At 44.0% G+C, this 14,649-nt stretch overlaps 1 long non-coding RNA gene across 1 annotated transcript; it reads right to left on the reverse strand.

Moving 5' to 3' along the window:
• Window positions 1-3,235: 3,235 nt before the first annotated feature.
• LOC138674117 (uncharacterized) lies at window positions 3,236-6,019 on the reverse strand. Its single transcript, XR_011320492.1, has 4 exons — window positions 5,947-6,019; window positions 5,764-5,855; window positions 5,299-5,357; window positions 3,236-3,328 (listed from the first exon to the last, which is right to left on the reverse strand). It is a non-coding gene; the product is annotated as an uncharacterized lncRNA (long non-coding RNA).
• Window positions 6,020-14,649: the final 8,630 nt, after the last annotated feature.

The following is a 14,649-nucleotide window of genomic DNA, read 5'->3' on the forward strand; positions in this document are numbered from 1 at the left end:
TAGGATAGAAGGACAATTTTTTTTTTGTAATTAATAATGACAGTCCTTCTATACAGGTAAATAATAATAGGATAGAAGGACAATTTTTTTTTTTTGTAATTAATAATGACGGTCCTTCTATACAGGTAAATAATAATAGGATAGAAGGATAATTTTTTTTTTTGTAATTAATAATGACGGTCCTTCTACGCAGGTAATTAATACTAGGATAGAAGGACAATTTTTTTTTTTGTAATTAATAATAGGATAGAAGGATAAAGGACAGAATCAGTAGACACAATCATAGTCAGGGAGTCAGCCGGGGTCAGATGCCAGGTGATCAGTAAAAGCAGTGATGGTGGATCTGCTGGACTTCTTGTCTTTCAGATGGTTTTAGGGCAACAGGCGCAACAAGCAAATGCTCGAGCAGCCCTGGATAATCCGCGCCGGCAGGATGATAAGATCCGGCGGAAGACGGAACCTGTGAGAAGAGAAGTAAATATAATGTAAGTGATGAGACTCCATATGACACAATACTACTGTGCGGTCACTGTGGCCGGACGGCAGAGGAATATTATCCCACAGAGGTCAGGGATCATTGTCAGCCATCATACATGTGAGGTCAGGGATCATTGTCAGCCATCATACATGTGAGGTCAGGGATCATTGTCAGCCATCATACATGTGAGGTCAGGGATCATTGTCAGCCATCATACATGTGAGGTCAGGGATCATTGTCAGCCATCATACATGTGAGGTCAGGGATCATTGTCAGCCATCATACATGTGAGATCAGGGATAATTGTCAGCCATCATACATGTGAGGTCAGGGATCATTGTCAGCCATCATACATGTGAGATCAGGGATAATTGTCAGCCATCATACATGTGAGGTCAGGGATCATTGTCAGCCATCATACATGTGAGATCAGGGATCATTGTCAGCCATCATACATGTGAGGTCAGGGATCATTGTCAGCCATCATACATGTGAGATCAGGGATCATTGTCAGCCATCATACATGTGAGGTCAGGGATCATTGTCAGCCATCATACATGTGAGGTCAGGGATCATTGTCAGCCATCATACATGTGAGGTCAGGGATCATTGTCAGCCATCATACATGTGAGGTCAGGGATCATTGTCAGCCATCATACATGTGAGGTCAGGGATCATTGTCAGCCATCATACATGTGAGATCAGGGATCATTGTCAGCCATCATACATGTGAGGTCAGGGATCATTTTCAGCCATCATACATGTGAGATCAGGGATAATTGTCAGCCATCATACATGTGAGGTCAGGGATCATTGTCAGCCATCATACATGTGAGATCAGGGATCATTGTCAGCCATCATACATGTGAGGTCAGGGATCATTGTCAGCCATCATACATGTGAGATCAGGGATCATTGTCAGCCATCATACATGTGAGGTCAGGGATCATTGTCAGCCATCATATATATGAGATCAGGGAACATTGTCAGCCATCATACATGTGAAGTCAGGGATCATTGTCAGCCATCATACATGTGAGGTCAGGGATCATTGTCATCCATCATACATGTGAGGTCAGGGATCATTGTCAGCCATCATACATGTGAGGTCAGGGATCATTGTCAGCCATCATACATGTGAAGTCAGGGATCATTGTCAGCCATCATACATGTGAGGTCAGGGATCATTGTCAGCCATCATACATGTGAGATCAGGGATCATTGTCAGCCATCATACATGTGAGGTCAGGGATCATTGTCAGCCATCATACATGTGAGATCAGGGATCATTGTCAGCCATCATACATGTGAGGTCAGGGATCATTGTCAGCCATCATACATGTGAGGTCAGGGATCATTGTCAGCCATCATACATGTGAGGTCAGGGATCATTGTCAGCCATCATACATGTGAGATCAGGGATAATTGTCAGCCATCATACATGTGAGGTCAGGGATCATTGTCAGCCATCATACATGTGAGATCAGGAATCATTGTCAGCCATCATACATGTGAGGTCAGGGATCATTGTCAGCCATCATACATGTGAGATCAGGGATCATTGTCAGCCATCATACATGTGAGGTCAGGGATCATTGTCAGCCATCATACATGTGAGATCAGGGATCATTGTCAGCCATCATGCATGTGAGGTCAGGGATCATTGTCAGCCATCATACATGTGAGGTCAGGGATCATTGTCAGCCATCATGCATGTGAGGTCAGGGATCATTGTCAGCCATCATACATGTGAGGTCAGGGATCATTGTCATCCATCATACATGTGAGGTCAGGGATCATTGTCAGCCATCATACATGTGATGTCAGGGATCATTGTCAGCCATCATACATGTGAAGTCAGGGATCATTGTCAGCCATCATACATGTGAGGTCAGGGATCATTGTCAGCCATCATACATGTGAGGTCAGGGATCATTGTCAGCCATCATACATGTGAGGTCAGGGATCATTGTCAGCCATCATACATGTGAGGTCAGGGATCATTGTCAGCCATCATACATGTGAGGTCAGGGATCATTGTCAGCCATCATACATGTGAGGTCAGGGATCATTGTCAGCCATCATACATGTGAGGCCAGGGATCATTGTCAGCCATCATACATGTGAGGTCAGGGATCATTGTCAGCCATCATACATGTGAGGTCAGGGATCATTGTCAGCCATCATACATGTGAGGTCAGGGATCATTGTCAGCCATCATACATGTGAGGCCAGGGATCATTGTCAGCCATCATACATGTGAGGTCAGGGATCATTGTCAGCCATCATACATGTGAGGTCAGGGATCATTGTCAGCCATCATACATGTGAGGTCAGGGATCATTGTCAGCCATCATACATGTGAGGCCAGGGATCATTGTCAGCCATCATACATGTGAGGTCAGGGATCATTGTCAGCCATCATACATGTGAGGTCAGGGATCATTGTCAGCCATCATACATGTGAGGTCAGGGATCATTGTCAGCCATCATACATGTGAGGTCAGGGATCATTGTCAGCCATCATACATGTGAGGTGAGGGATCATTGTCAGCCATCATACATGTGAGGTCAGGGATCATTGTCAGCCATCATACATGTGAGGCCAGGGATCATTGTCAGCCATCATACATGTGAGGTCAGAGATAATTGTCAGCCATCATACATGCGATAGTCCCATCACTGACAGATGACATCTGCTCCACTTGAATTATTCTCACTGATATCACACAACAAGGAGCTGATTCTCACACTTACCTCGTCTCTTTTTCCCCTTTTTTCCATTTTCTGATGTTTCTTCGTCTTTACTCAGATTTATTGGAGATTTTCTTTCCTCCTGAGCTGGAAATTCTAATCAGAAAGTAAAATAAAAACCTCAGTAATGACATATCCTAATTGGATCTGCTTTGTCTCCTGTATATAGTAGGATTGTTCTAGTCCTGTCTCTTATAGTCCTGATAATCTGGTATCTATATATTTAATTGTCTAAGAGTTTTTCTGTCTGTCTGTCTGTAACGGAAATCTCAAGTCGCTGATTGGTCGCGGCAAAACAGCCACGACCAATCAGCGACGGGCACAGTCCGGCGGCAAAATGGCCGTTCCTTACTCCCCGCAGTCAGTGCCCGCAGTCCATACTCCCCCCCAGTCAGCGCTCACACAGGGTTAATGGCAGCGTTAACTAACCGCGTTATGCCGCGGTGTAATGCACTCCGTTAACGCAGCTATTAACCCTGTGTGACCAACTTTTTACTATTGATGATGCCTATGCAGCGAGACCGCTACGTCATCATCTCGCGAGACCGCAATGCACTCTTGAGACCGGAGTGTGCGAGGAGCATCGGTAAACGCTTCGCCTGGATCCGGGGGCCAACGGAAGGTGAGTATATAACTATTTTTTACTTTAATTCTTTTTTTTAACAGGGATATGATGCCCACATTGCTATTTACTACGTGGGCTGTGCAATATAGTACGTGGGCTGTGCAATATAGTATACGTGGGCTGTGCAATATACTACGTGGACTGTGCAATATACTGCGTGGGCTGTGCTATATACTGCGTGGGCTGTGCAATACACTGCGTGGGCTGTGCAATATACTATGTGGGCTGTGCAATATACTATATGGGCTGTGCAATATACTGTGTGGGCTGTGCAATATACTGCGTGGGCTGTGCAATATACTGCGTGGGCTGTGCAATATACTTCGTGGGCTGTGCTATATACTACGTGGGCTGTGCAATATACTAAGTGGGCTGTGCAATATACTATGTGGGCTGTGTAATATACTACGTTGGCTGTGCAATGTACTATGTGGCAGTACAATACACTACGTGGCTGTGCAATACACTACGTGGCTGTGTTATACACTATGTGGCCTGTGTTATACACTATGTGGCCTGTGTTATACACTACGTGGGCTGTGTTATACACTACGTGGGCTGTGTTATACACTACGTGAGCTATGTTATATGCTACATGGGCTATTATAAACTACGTGGCTGTGTTATATGCTATGTAGGCTGTTATACACTCCGTGGGCTGTGTTATATACTATGTGGCTGTGCTATATACTCCGTGGGCTGTGCTATATACTCCGTGGGCTGTGCTATATACTCCGTGACTGTGCTATATACTACATGGCTGTGCAATATACTACGTGGCTGTGCAATATACTATGTGGCTGTGCAATATACTACATGGCTGTGCTATTTACTACGTGGGCTGTTATATACTACGTGGCTGTGCTACATACTACGTGGCCGGCCGCGAACAATCAGAGACAGGCGGAGTCCGGCCACGAATTGGTGGGGGATTTGAACCACGCTTCGCTAATTGGTCGCGGCCGGCCGAAGACTGTGTATTCAATGTATTATTCTAAAATCTTCATAAATAAACTACATACATATTCTAGAATACTTGATGCGTTAGAATCGGGCTACCATCTAGTTATATCATAATAGGACAGAATAAGTCCTACATAATGTACATAAGCCCATCTCAGGGGCATTAGATGTGTCACTGATCTAGAGCAGTAAGGGCCCTGTGTGCCGCCATGTGGTGCATCACTGCTGATATTCTACTATAGGAGATGATGTCACCTTATGATGATGGAGGTTATTGGACGCTACAACGTATCTCACAGAATCCATGAAAGAAACTACAAAATTAGGGAACTAGAGGTACAGTATGGGCCCATGGGCAACATAATTGGGATCCATGGAACATGGATAACATAAGAGACCTATTACAGAAAAACCATGTGGATATATTTGAGCCTTGAAGTCAACATTCCCATTGTTGGTGCTGTAGACATGGACATACCTGATAGTGGGGACGAGGATGACAAGATGATAATAGCGTCGTCATCAGATTCTTTCTGCCTGTTTCGAAGAATAAAAACATGTAAATTGCAAGAAAACACAGTATAAAAGGGGTTGTCTCACTAGAAGAACATGGACTAATGGGCCTAATAGGACATATGACTGCCATAGTGGGGAAGGTGTTCTGCTCAACGCTACCTTCTATAGATTGGAGCGGAATTAAGAATGTCTGGCATGTAATAATACATCTCTCCTACAGTGTAGGCAGCATGAAAAATGCATGACCGGTCACAGGTAGCACATATGGGCTGTTATCACGAGCGGTTTCTGAAGCCAAATGCACAATGACCTCTAACCTTGGGATGGTGGATTCTGCATTTGATACTATGGTAATTATGCCCTATATTTGGTGTTGTGCACATAAATCAGCCTAGACCTCCCAATAATGACCCCATAATCTACTCACATTTCTGAAATATTTGTGCTGGATTCTTGGGTATGATCTGGAGAAGACTTGGGATTCTCATTAATCTTCATCCTGGTAACGGTGGTACAGAGCTACATGCGGAAGCAATAAGATATTAAATAATTGTATGTCTACCTTCATAGGTCTTTTATATATATTTCGGATGTATTAACACATACTTACTTTAGAAAGCCTTTCAGAAGATGATGTAAAATTTTTGAAGACAAGGCTCTCATTGTCCTCACTTATGCCCTTCTCACCCTCTGAGACCAGATGTTTTTCCATATTAGAATGGTCTGCAAGACATAGGTAATGAGGTGTTATTAGAGGTTGTCAGTATAACACAGTCACCATTTATAAATGGGAACCAATTGTCACAAAATAAGGAAGACGAGGCAAACAGATACTTAGTTTAGATGACGTCTCCTACTTACTGATAAATAGGCTGGTGTCCACATCTGATGCAAGGTGAGGAACGTACACCGGATTTTGACTTAGAAGGGTGTCAAAGTCTAAGTCATTAAGAAATGGATGACCCTTGATCTCAAAAGCTCCTCCTGGATAAAGGAAAACAAAAGTGATGCGGACATTGTCAGAGACAGCTTCATATCTGAACAACGTATCTTAATTTGAACTAATTACACAACTGAGCAGACATGTAGGAAATAGAATGAAAATTTTGGCAAAGAGAACTATAAATGGAGAAGCTGATAGAGAATTAATGGTCGTCATGGACATTAGTGATGTGTCCTCGGTGTAACAAGTGAATATTGATATTATTGTATCTGTTACCTGTCCCAAGTCTATCCACAGGATTTGTTTTCAGCAGCTGAGTGATGAGGTCCTTAGCATCGGGTGGAGGACTGTAATGATGATCCCAAATGATATTTCCTGTTATATAGAAAATTAAAGAACATAAAACCTATTTACAGGACTGTAAGATAAAGCAAAGGAAGTAACTAAACCAAGATAACCAGTAAAAGCAATGATCAGATTATTTTACTTACCATTGACAACATTTTCATAAAACTCAGATAGGGAAGCCCCATCAAATGGTGCAATTCCCATGAAAAATTCATTTAATATGATGCCCATATCCCACCAGTCAACAGGTCTTCCATAGGCGTTCTTCAGGATGACCTCAGGGGCTGTGTAATAAGGGCTGCCACACTCCTGGAAACCAACAGAAAAAAGCAATGAGAATCGGTGAAACTATTATTATGACAAGCTCTTGACATAAAATCAGAATTACAGAAGAAAAAATATCAGTGGAAAAGCTCTCTAAAAATGAAGAACGTAGGGAAGACAAAATAGAGTTATGAGATTTGTACAGAACAAGCTAAGTTCCTGTAGGTAATGCTGACCTCATGGTCCTGGAACTCTCTGGAGATGTTCTCTGCTGATTGCTTGTAGGTGTTGGTGTTTGGTATCATGACACCAAGTTTTGAATGTCCAAAGTTGGTAATTTTAATATGTCCAGTAGATGTTATCAGGAGGCTGTGAAAGAGAAGATGATTTTAGCTTCATAGACCGTGAGATAATAAAGGATAACTCCCCCCCTTCGTTATACTACAGGTATTCACTTACTTCTGTGGCCTCAGGTCTCTGTGCACCACACCGTAACTATGCAGGTATTCCACACCAAGGACTGCTTCTGCAAAGTACAAGCGGGCCATCGGGACAGAGAAAGGACCCCTGGTTTTTAGAAGGGCCGCACAGTTTCCACCTATAGAAGAAAGGAAATATGACCGGTGAGGGGTTTATACAGCGGAGCACCATGATGTATGAAGAGAAGTGAACGGAAACATTGGGGCAGGGGATAATATATAAAGATATAATGTACATAATATTAGTCTGAGGTCATGATGAAATTGTTGTCCAAGTAGCTAATGACATTCTCAGTGCGGACATACGGGGAGATCACACACATCAATGAATTTAATAGACAACCTATAGTAAATGCTCTGTGGGAATGTAACATCCACATGGACAAGTCTTAATGATATGAGAGGTGATAAGATGTCAGCAGACATGAGTTGAATATTACACAATGTTCGTGTCCTACCTCCTACATACTCCATGACCATACACAGGTGATATCTAGTAGGGAAGGAGCAGAGCATGGAGACCACAAAGGGACAATCTGCGAATGTTAGGATGTCCCTCTCGGTATATGTCCTTTCCATTTTATTAGAAGTAGTCAGGTTCCTCTTGGCCATTTTCTTCATAGCAAAGATGTTTTGTGATTCCTTATGGCGCACTAAGCAGACGGCCCTGGAGAGAAGGAGAATCCATGGTTTATAATGAACCCTTAACAGTCTGGATATAGAAGTCATTACATGATCATTTGTACTAATGATTAATGCCAGCAGTCCGGCCATCACTAGAAATCCACATCTAGAAATCCATAAAATAACACTACATAGAGGATGGGAGGTCTGCACCGCACCCCGTCTGCCCTCACCAGGTCACATTATAGATGAGAGAATCTGCTGACATTCATCTTGGTCAGATTCGCTATAACCGACCAGTAGATACAAGTCAGTAACAATAATAATTAGCCAAAATGTAAATTGCTCCAATTGTTGTAAGAAGATGGTTTTTAGGCTTTCTCCCAAGGCAGAATAAATAATGGAGGGACAAGAAGACGTTAAAAAGTAATTAAACACATTACACCCACTTGTCTTGGTCCTTCTCCAGTCCATCACTGCAGTCCGCCATCCTCTGTCTTTGGTTGTTCTCCCTTCTGCTGCTGAGGCCAGTGATTGGACTGACAAGGTCATGGTGGAGGGTGGAGTGCAGATGTCATTGGCGTCAGTATCGCGTCACCCCTCACGTGACCGTGTGCAGCCAATCACTATTACCAGCTTCATAATGGGGCCCCGAAAGATCAGGAGGAAGCATAAGAACAGAGGAGGTCTAGGACCGGTGGGTGTCATGTATTCTATGATATCATCCCTTTCCTTACAGACTGATGTGTTACAGATCAGTTCGCTCTGCTGTATATAATGGAGCTGAATAGTGACATTGAGATGTGGACAGTGATGTGGACTCAGATCTTCTCCCTATGATAACACTGAATGGCAGAGCACAGAGGCCGAAGCATTGTCATAGGGAACCTTGAGAAATGGGGATTATGTTAATAGAAATCTCACCCAAAAGCACCGCTGCTGATCAGTTTGATAGTTTCATAGTCGCTCATACACGGTTCTCCTGCCGGGATCAATGATTTAATCAAGTCCTAGAAAAGAATAAGAAATAATACCAAGATATAGAAGCTGAATACAATAATACTAAAGCAGAAACCATAATAGTATAGATAATGAAATCAGCGTCATGACCCAGTGAGTATAATGCGCCCAATATTTCAAGGACACTCCACAAATACTAACCAAAACAACAACGAAAAAAGGGCGAGTGATAGTCCTGAAGACAATTGTAACAATATTTATTGAAAATACATATAAAACAACAAGTCGTATATAATAAAAAATCTTACATGTAAGGACAAAATGGAATGAGAAGCCAAATGAGAACAGAAATAACGACCCTCCATAATGCTAGTGAAGTGGATATGGGGAGTGAATCCTGGAGCTAGTGTGAGTATAAATCAAGTACATTGTCATGATCCCAATGGCAGGGGATCACTAAAGGACAAGCACAGATACAAACAAGCTCTAGGGCGATGGAACCTGAGCTGACCGCGACCCTGAACCTAACACACAAATAAAAGTAGCCGGGGAACGTGCCTACGATGATCCTAGACGTCTCGCTCCAGCCGAAGATCTAACTTCCCCTATTAGAAGAAACACAGACCTCTCTTGCCTCCAGAGAAATCCCCCACAGAAATAGCAGCCCCCCACATATAATGACGGTGAAATGAGAGGAAAGCACATACGCAGTATGAAAACAGTTTCAGCAAAATGAGGCCCGCTAAAGCTAGATAGCAGAGGATACAAAAGTGAACTGCGCGGTCAGCGAAAAACCCTTCAAAAAACCATCCTGAAATTACTTGAACTCATGTGCCAACTCATGGTACATGAGGAGCAATTTCAGCCCACTAGAGCAACCAGCAGCAAGAATCACATATCTGCAGGCTGGACTAAAAACCAAACAAAGCAAAACAGAAAAATCCAAACTTAGCTTGACCAGAAGGTTCTAGGAGCAGGGAGCAGAGGTAACAAGACACACTGGATACATTGATAACCGGCGAGGAAATGCCAGCAAAGCCAGGTTAAATAGGAAACTCCCATATGCTGATGGAACAGGTGGAACCCAGAAACCCAGGAAAGACAAGTCACCCAGTACCATCAGTAACCACCAGAGGGAGCCCAAAAACAGAACTCACAACAGTACCCCCCCCTTGAGGAGGGGTCACCGAACCCTCACGAGAACCACCAGGGCGACCAGGATGAGCCCTATGAAAAGCGCGAACCAAATCATCAGCATGAACATCCGAGGCAACCACCCAAGAATTATCCTCCTGACCATAACCCTTCCACTTGACCAAATACTGGAGTTTCCATCTGGAAACACGAGAATCCAAGATCTTCTCCACAACATACTCCAATTCTCCCTCCACCAGCACTGGAGCAGGAGGCTCAAGTGAAGGAACAACAGGTACCTCATACTTCCGCAACAACGACCGATGGAACACATTATGAATAGCAAACGATGCCGGGAGATCCAAACGAAACGACACAGGGTTAAGAATCTCCAAGATCCTATAGGGACCGATGAACCGAGGCTTAAACTTAGGAGAAGAGACCTTCATAGGAACAAAACGAGAAGACAACCACACCAAGTCACCAACAAGAAGTCGAGGACCCACGCGGCGACGGCGATTAGCAAACTGCTGAGCCCTCTCCTGGGACAACTTCAAATTGTCCACCACATGACTCCAAATCCGATGCAACCTATCCACCACCATGTCCACTCCAGGACAATCAGAAGGTTCCACCTGACCAGAGGAAAAACGAGGATGAAACCCCGAATTACAAAAGAAAGGAGAAACCAAGGTAGCAGAACTAGCCCGATTATTAAGGGCAAACTCGGCCAGCGGCAAAAAGGTAACCCAGTCATCCTGATCAGCAGAAACAAAACACCTTAAATAAGTTTCCATGGTCTGATTAGTTCGTTCAGTCTGGCCATTCGTCTGAGGATGGAATGCAGACGAAAAGGACAAATCAATGCCCATCTTAGCACAGAACGTCCGCCAAAATCTAGACACAAACTGGGATCCCCTGTCAGAAACGATGTTCTCAGGAATCCCATGCAAACGAACCACATTCTGAAAAAACAGAGGGACCAACTCAGAGGAGGAAGGCAACTTAGGCAAGGGTACCAGATGAACCATTTTAGAAAAGCGATCACACACAACCCAGATGACGAACATTTTTTGAGAGACAGGGAGATCCGAAATAAAGTCCATGGAAATGTGCGTCCAAGGCCTCTTCGGGATAGGCAAAGGTGACAACAATCCACTGGCCCGAGAACAGCAAGGCTTAGCCCGAGCACAAACCTCACAAGACTGCACAAAAGAACGCACATCCCTCGACAAGGAAGGCCACCAAAAAGACCTGGCCACCAAGTCTCTAGTACCAAATATTCCAGGATGACCTGCCAACGCAGAAGAATGGACCTCGGAGATGACTCTACTGGTCCAATTATCCGGAACAAACAGTCTCTCAGGCGGACAACGATCAGGTTTACCCGCCTGAAACTCCTGCAAAGCACGTCGCAAGTCTGGGGAGACAGCAGACAAAATCACCCCATCCCTAAGGATACCAGAGGGCTCAGAATTTCCAAGGGAGTCAGGCACAAAACTCCTAGAAAGAGCATCCGCCTTCACATTCTTTGAACCTGGCAGGTATGAAACCACAAAATTGAAACGAGAGAAAAACAGTGACCAACGAGCCTGTCTAGGATTCAGACGCCTGGCAGACTCAAGGTAAATCAAATTTTTGTGATCAGTCAAGACCACCACACGATGTCTAGCACCCTCTAGCCAATGACGCCACTCCTCAAATGCCCACTTCATGGCCAAAAGTTCCCGATTACCAACATCATAATTCCGCTCAGCCGGCGAAAACTTTCTAGAAAAAAACGCGCATGGCTTCATCACTGAGCCATCGGAGCTTCTCTGTGACAAAACCGCCCCCGCTCCAATCTCGGAAGCATCAACCTCAACCTGAAAAGGGAGCGAAACATCTGGCTGACGCAACACAGGAGCAGAAGAAAACCGGCGCTTAAGTTCCTGAAAGGCCTCCACAGCCGCAGGAGACCAATTAGCAACATCAGCACCCTTCTTAGTCAAATCCGTCAAAGGCTTAACAACACTAGAAAAATTAGTTATAAAACGACGATAGAAATTAGCAAAGCCCAAGAACTTCTGTAGACTCTTAAGAGATGTAGGCTGCGTCCAGTCACAAATAGCCTGAACCTTGACGGGATCCATCTCAATAGTAGAAGGGGAAAAAATATACCCCAAGAAAGAAATCTTCTGGACTCCAAAGAGACACTTTGAGCCTTTTACAAACAAGAAATTGGCCCGCAGGACCTGAAACACCTTCCTGACCTGCTGAACATGAGACTCCCAGTCATCAGAAAAAAACAAAATATCATCCAAATACACAATCATAAATTTATCCAGATATTCACGGAAAATATCGTGCATAAAGGACTGGAAGACTGAAGGAGCATTAGAAAGTCCAAAAGGCATTACCAAATACTCAAAATGGCCCTCAGGCGTATTAAATGCGGTTTTCCACTCATCACCTTGCTTTATTCGTATAAGATTATACGCACCCCGAAGATCAATCTTAGTGAACCATTTAGCCCCCTTAATGCGAGCAAACAAATCAGTCAACAATGGCAAAGGATACTGATATTTTACGGTAATCTTATTCAAAAGACGATATTCTATACAAGGCCTCAAAGAACCATCTTTTTTGGCCACGAAAAAAAAACCTGCTCCCAAAGGGGACAAAGATGGACGGATATGTCCCTTTTCCAAGGACTCCTTAACATAATCCCGCATAGCAGTATGCTCTGGCACTGACAGATTGAACAAACGACCTTTAGGAAATTTACTGCCTGGAATTAAATTTATATCACAATCGCAATCCCTATGAGGAGGAAGCGAACTGAGCTTAGGCTCCTCAAAAACATCCCGATAGTCAGACATAAACACAGGAATCTCAGAAGGAGTAGATGAAGCGATAGAAATCGGAGGTGAATCATCATGAACCCCCTGACAACCCCAGCTTAACACAGACATTGATTTCCAGTCAAGGACTGGATTATGAGTTTGTAACCATGGCAAACCAAGTACTAGAACATCATGCAAATTATACAGTACCAGGAAGCGAATCACCTCCTGATGAACGGGAGTCATACGCATGGTCACTTGTGTCCAGTACTGAGGTTTATTCATAGCCAAAGGTGTAGAGTCAATTCCCTTCAAAGGAATAGGGACTTCCAGAGGCTCCAGACTAAACCCACAGCGATTGGCAAATGACCAATCCATAAGACTCAGGGCAGCGCCTGAATCCACATAGGCATCGACGGAAATGGATGATAATGAACAAATCAGAGTCACAGACAGAATGAACTTAGACTGTAAAGTACTAATGGCAACAGACTTATCAACCTTTTTTGTGCGTTTAGAGCATGCTGATATAACATGAGCTGAATCACCACAATAAAAGCACAACCCTTTTTTCCGCCTATACTTTTGCCGTTCACTTCTGGACTGAATTCTATCACATTGCATTATCTCAGGTGACGGTTCAGACGACACCGCCAAATGATGCACAGGTTTGCGCTCCCGTAAACGCCGATCAATCTGAACAGCCATAGTCATAGACTCATTCAGACCAGCAGGCGCAGGGAACCCCACCATAACATCTTTAATGGCCTCAGAAAGGCCATCTCTGAACTTTGCAGCCAGAGCGCACTCATTCCACTGAGTAAGCACCGACCACTTCCGAAATTTTTGACAATAAATTTCTGCTTCATCTTGCCCCTGAGAGAGGGCCAACAAAGCTTTTTCAGCCTAAATCTCTTGGTTAGGTTCCTCATAGAGCAAACCCAATGCCAGAAAAAACGCATCCGCATTAAGCAACGCAGGGTCCCCTGGTGCCAATGCAAATGCCCAATCCTGAGGGTCACCCCGCAGGAAAGATATAATTATCTTGACTTGCTGAGCAGGGTCTCCAGAGGAGCGAGATTTCAAAGAAAGAAACAACTTGCAATTGTTCCTAAAATTCAGAAAACGAGATCTATCTCCAGAAAAAAACTCTGGGACAGGAATTCTAGGTTCAGACATAGGAGCATGTACAACAAAATCCTGTATATTTTGAACCTTAGTGGCAAGATTATTCAGGCTGGAAGCCAAACTCTGGACGTCCATGATAAACAGCTGGGATCAGAGCCATTCAAAGATTAAGAGGAGGAGGAAGTAGCCAGGCTGCAATAAGGCTAGGCAGCAAACTCTGAGGGAAAGAGAAAAAAAAAAAAAAAAAAAAACTTCCTCAGACTACTTATCCTCCTACTTCAGCCAATACAATTAACACTTTGTGGGCCGGTTATACTGTCATGATCCCAATGGCAGGGGATCACTAAAGGACAAGCACAGATACAAACAAGCTCTAGGGCGATGGAACCTGAGCTGACCGCGACCCTGAACCTAACACACAAATAAAAGTAGCCGGGGAACGTGCCTACGATGATCCTAGACGTCTCGCTCCAGCCGAAGATCTAACTTCCCCTATTAGAAGAAACACAGACCTCTCTTGCCTCCAGAGAAATCCCCCACAGAAATAGCAGCCCCCCACATATAATGACGGTGAAATGAGAGGAAAGCACATACGCAGTATGAAAACA

Source organism: Ranitomeya imitator, chromosome 4 (genome assembly GCF_032444005.1).
Source record: "Ranitomeya imitator isolate aRanImi1 chromosome 4, aRanImi1.pri, whole genome shotgun sequence".
Classification (NCBI taxonomy): Eukaryota; Metazoa; Chordata; class Amphibia; order Anura; family Dendrobatidae; genus Ranitomeya; species Ranitomeya imitator.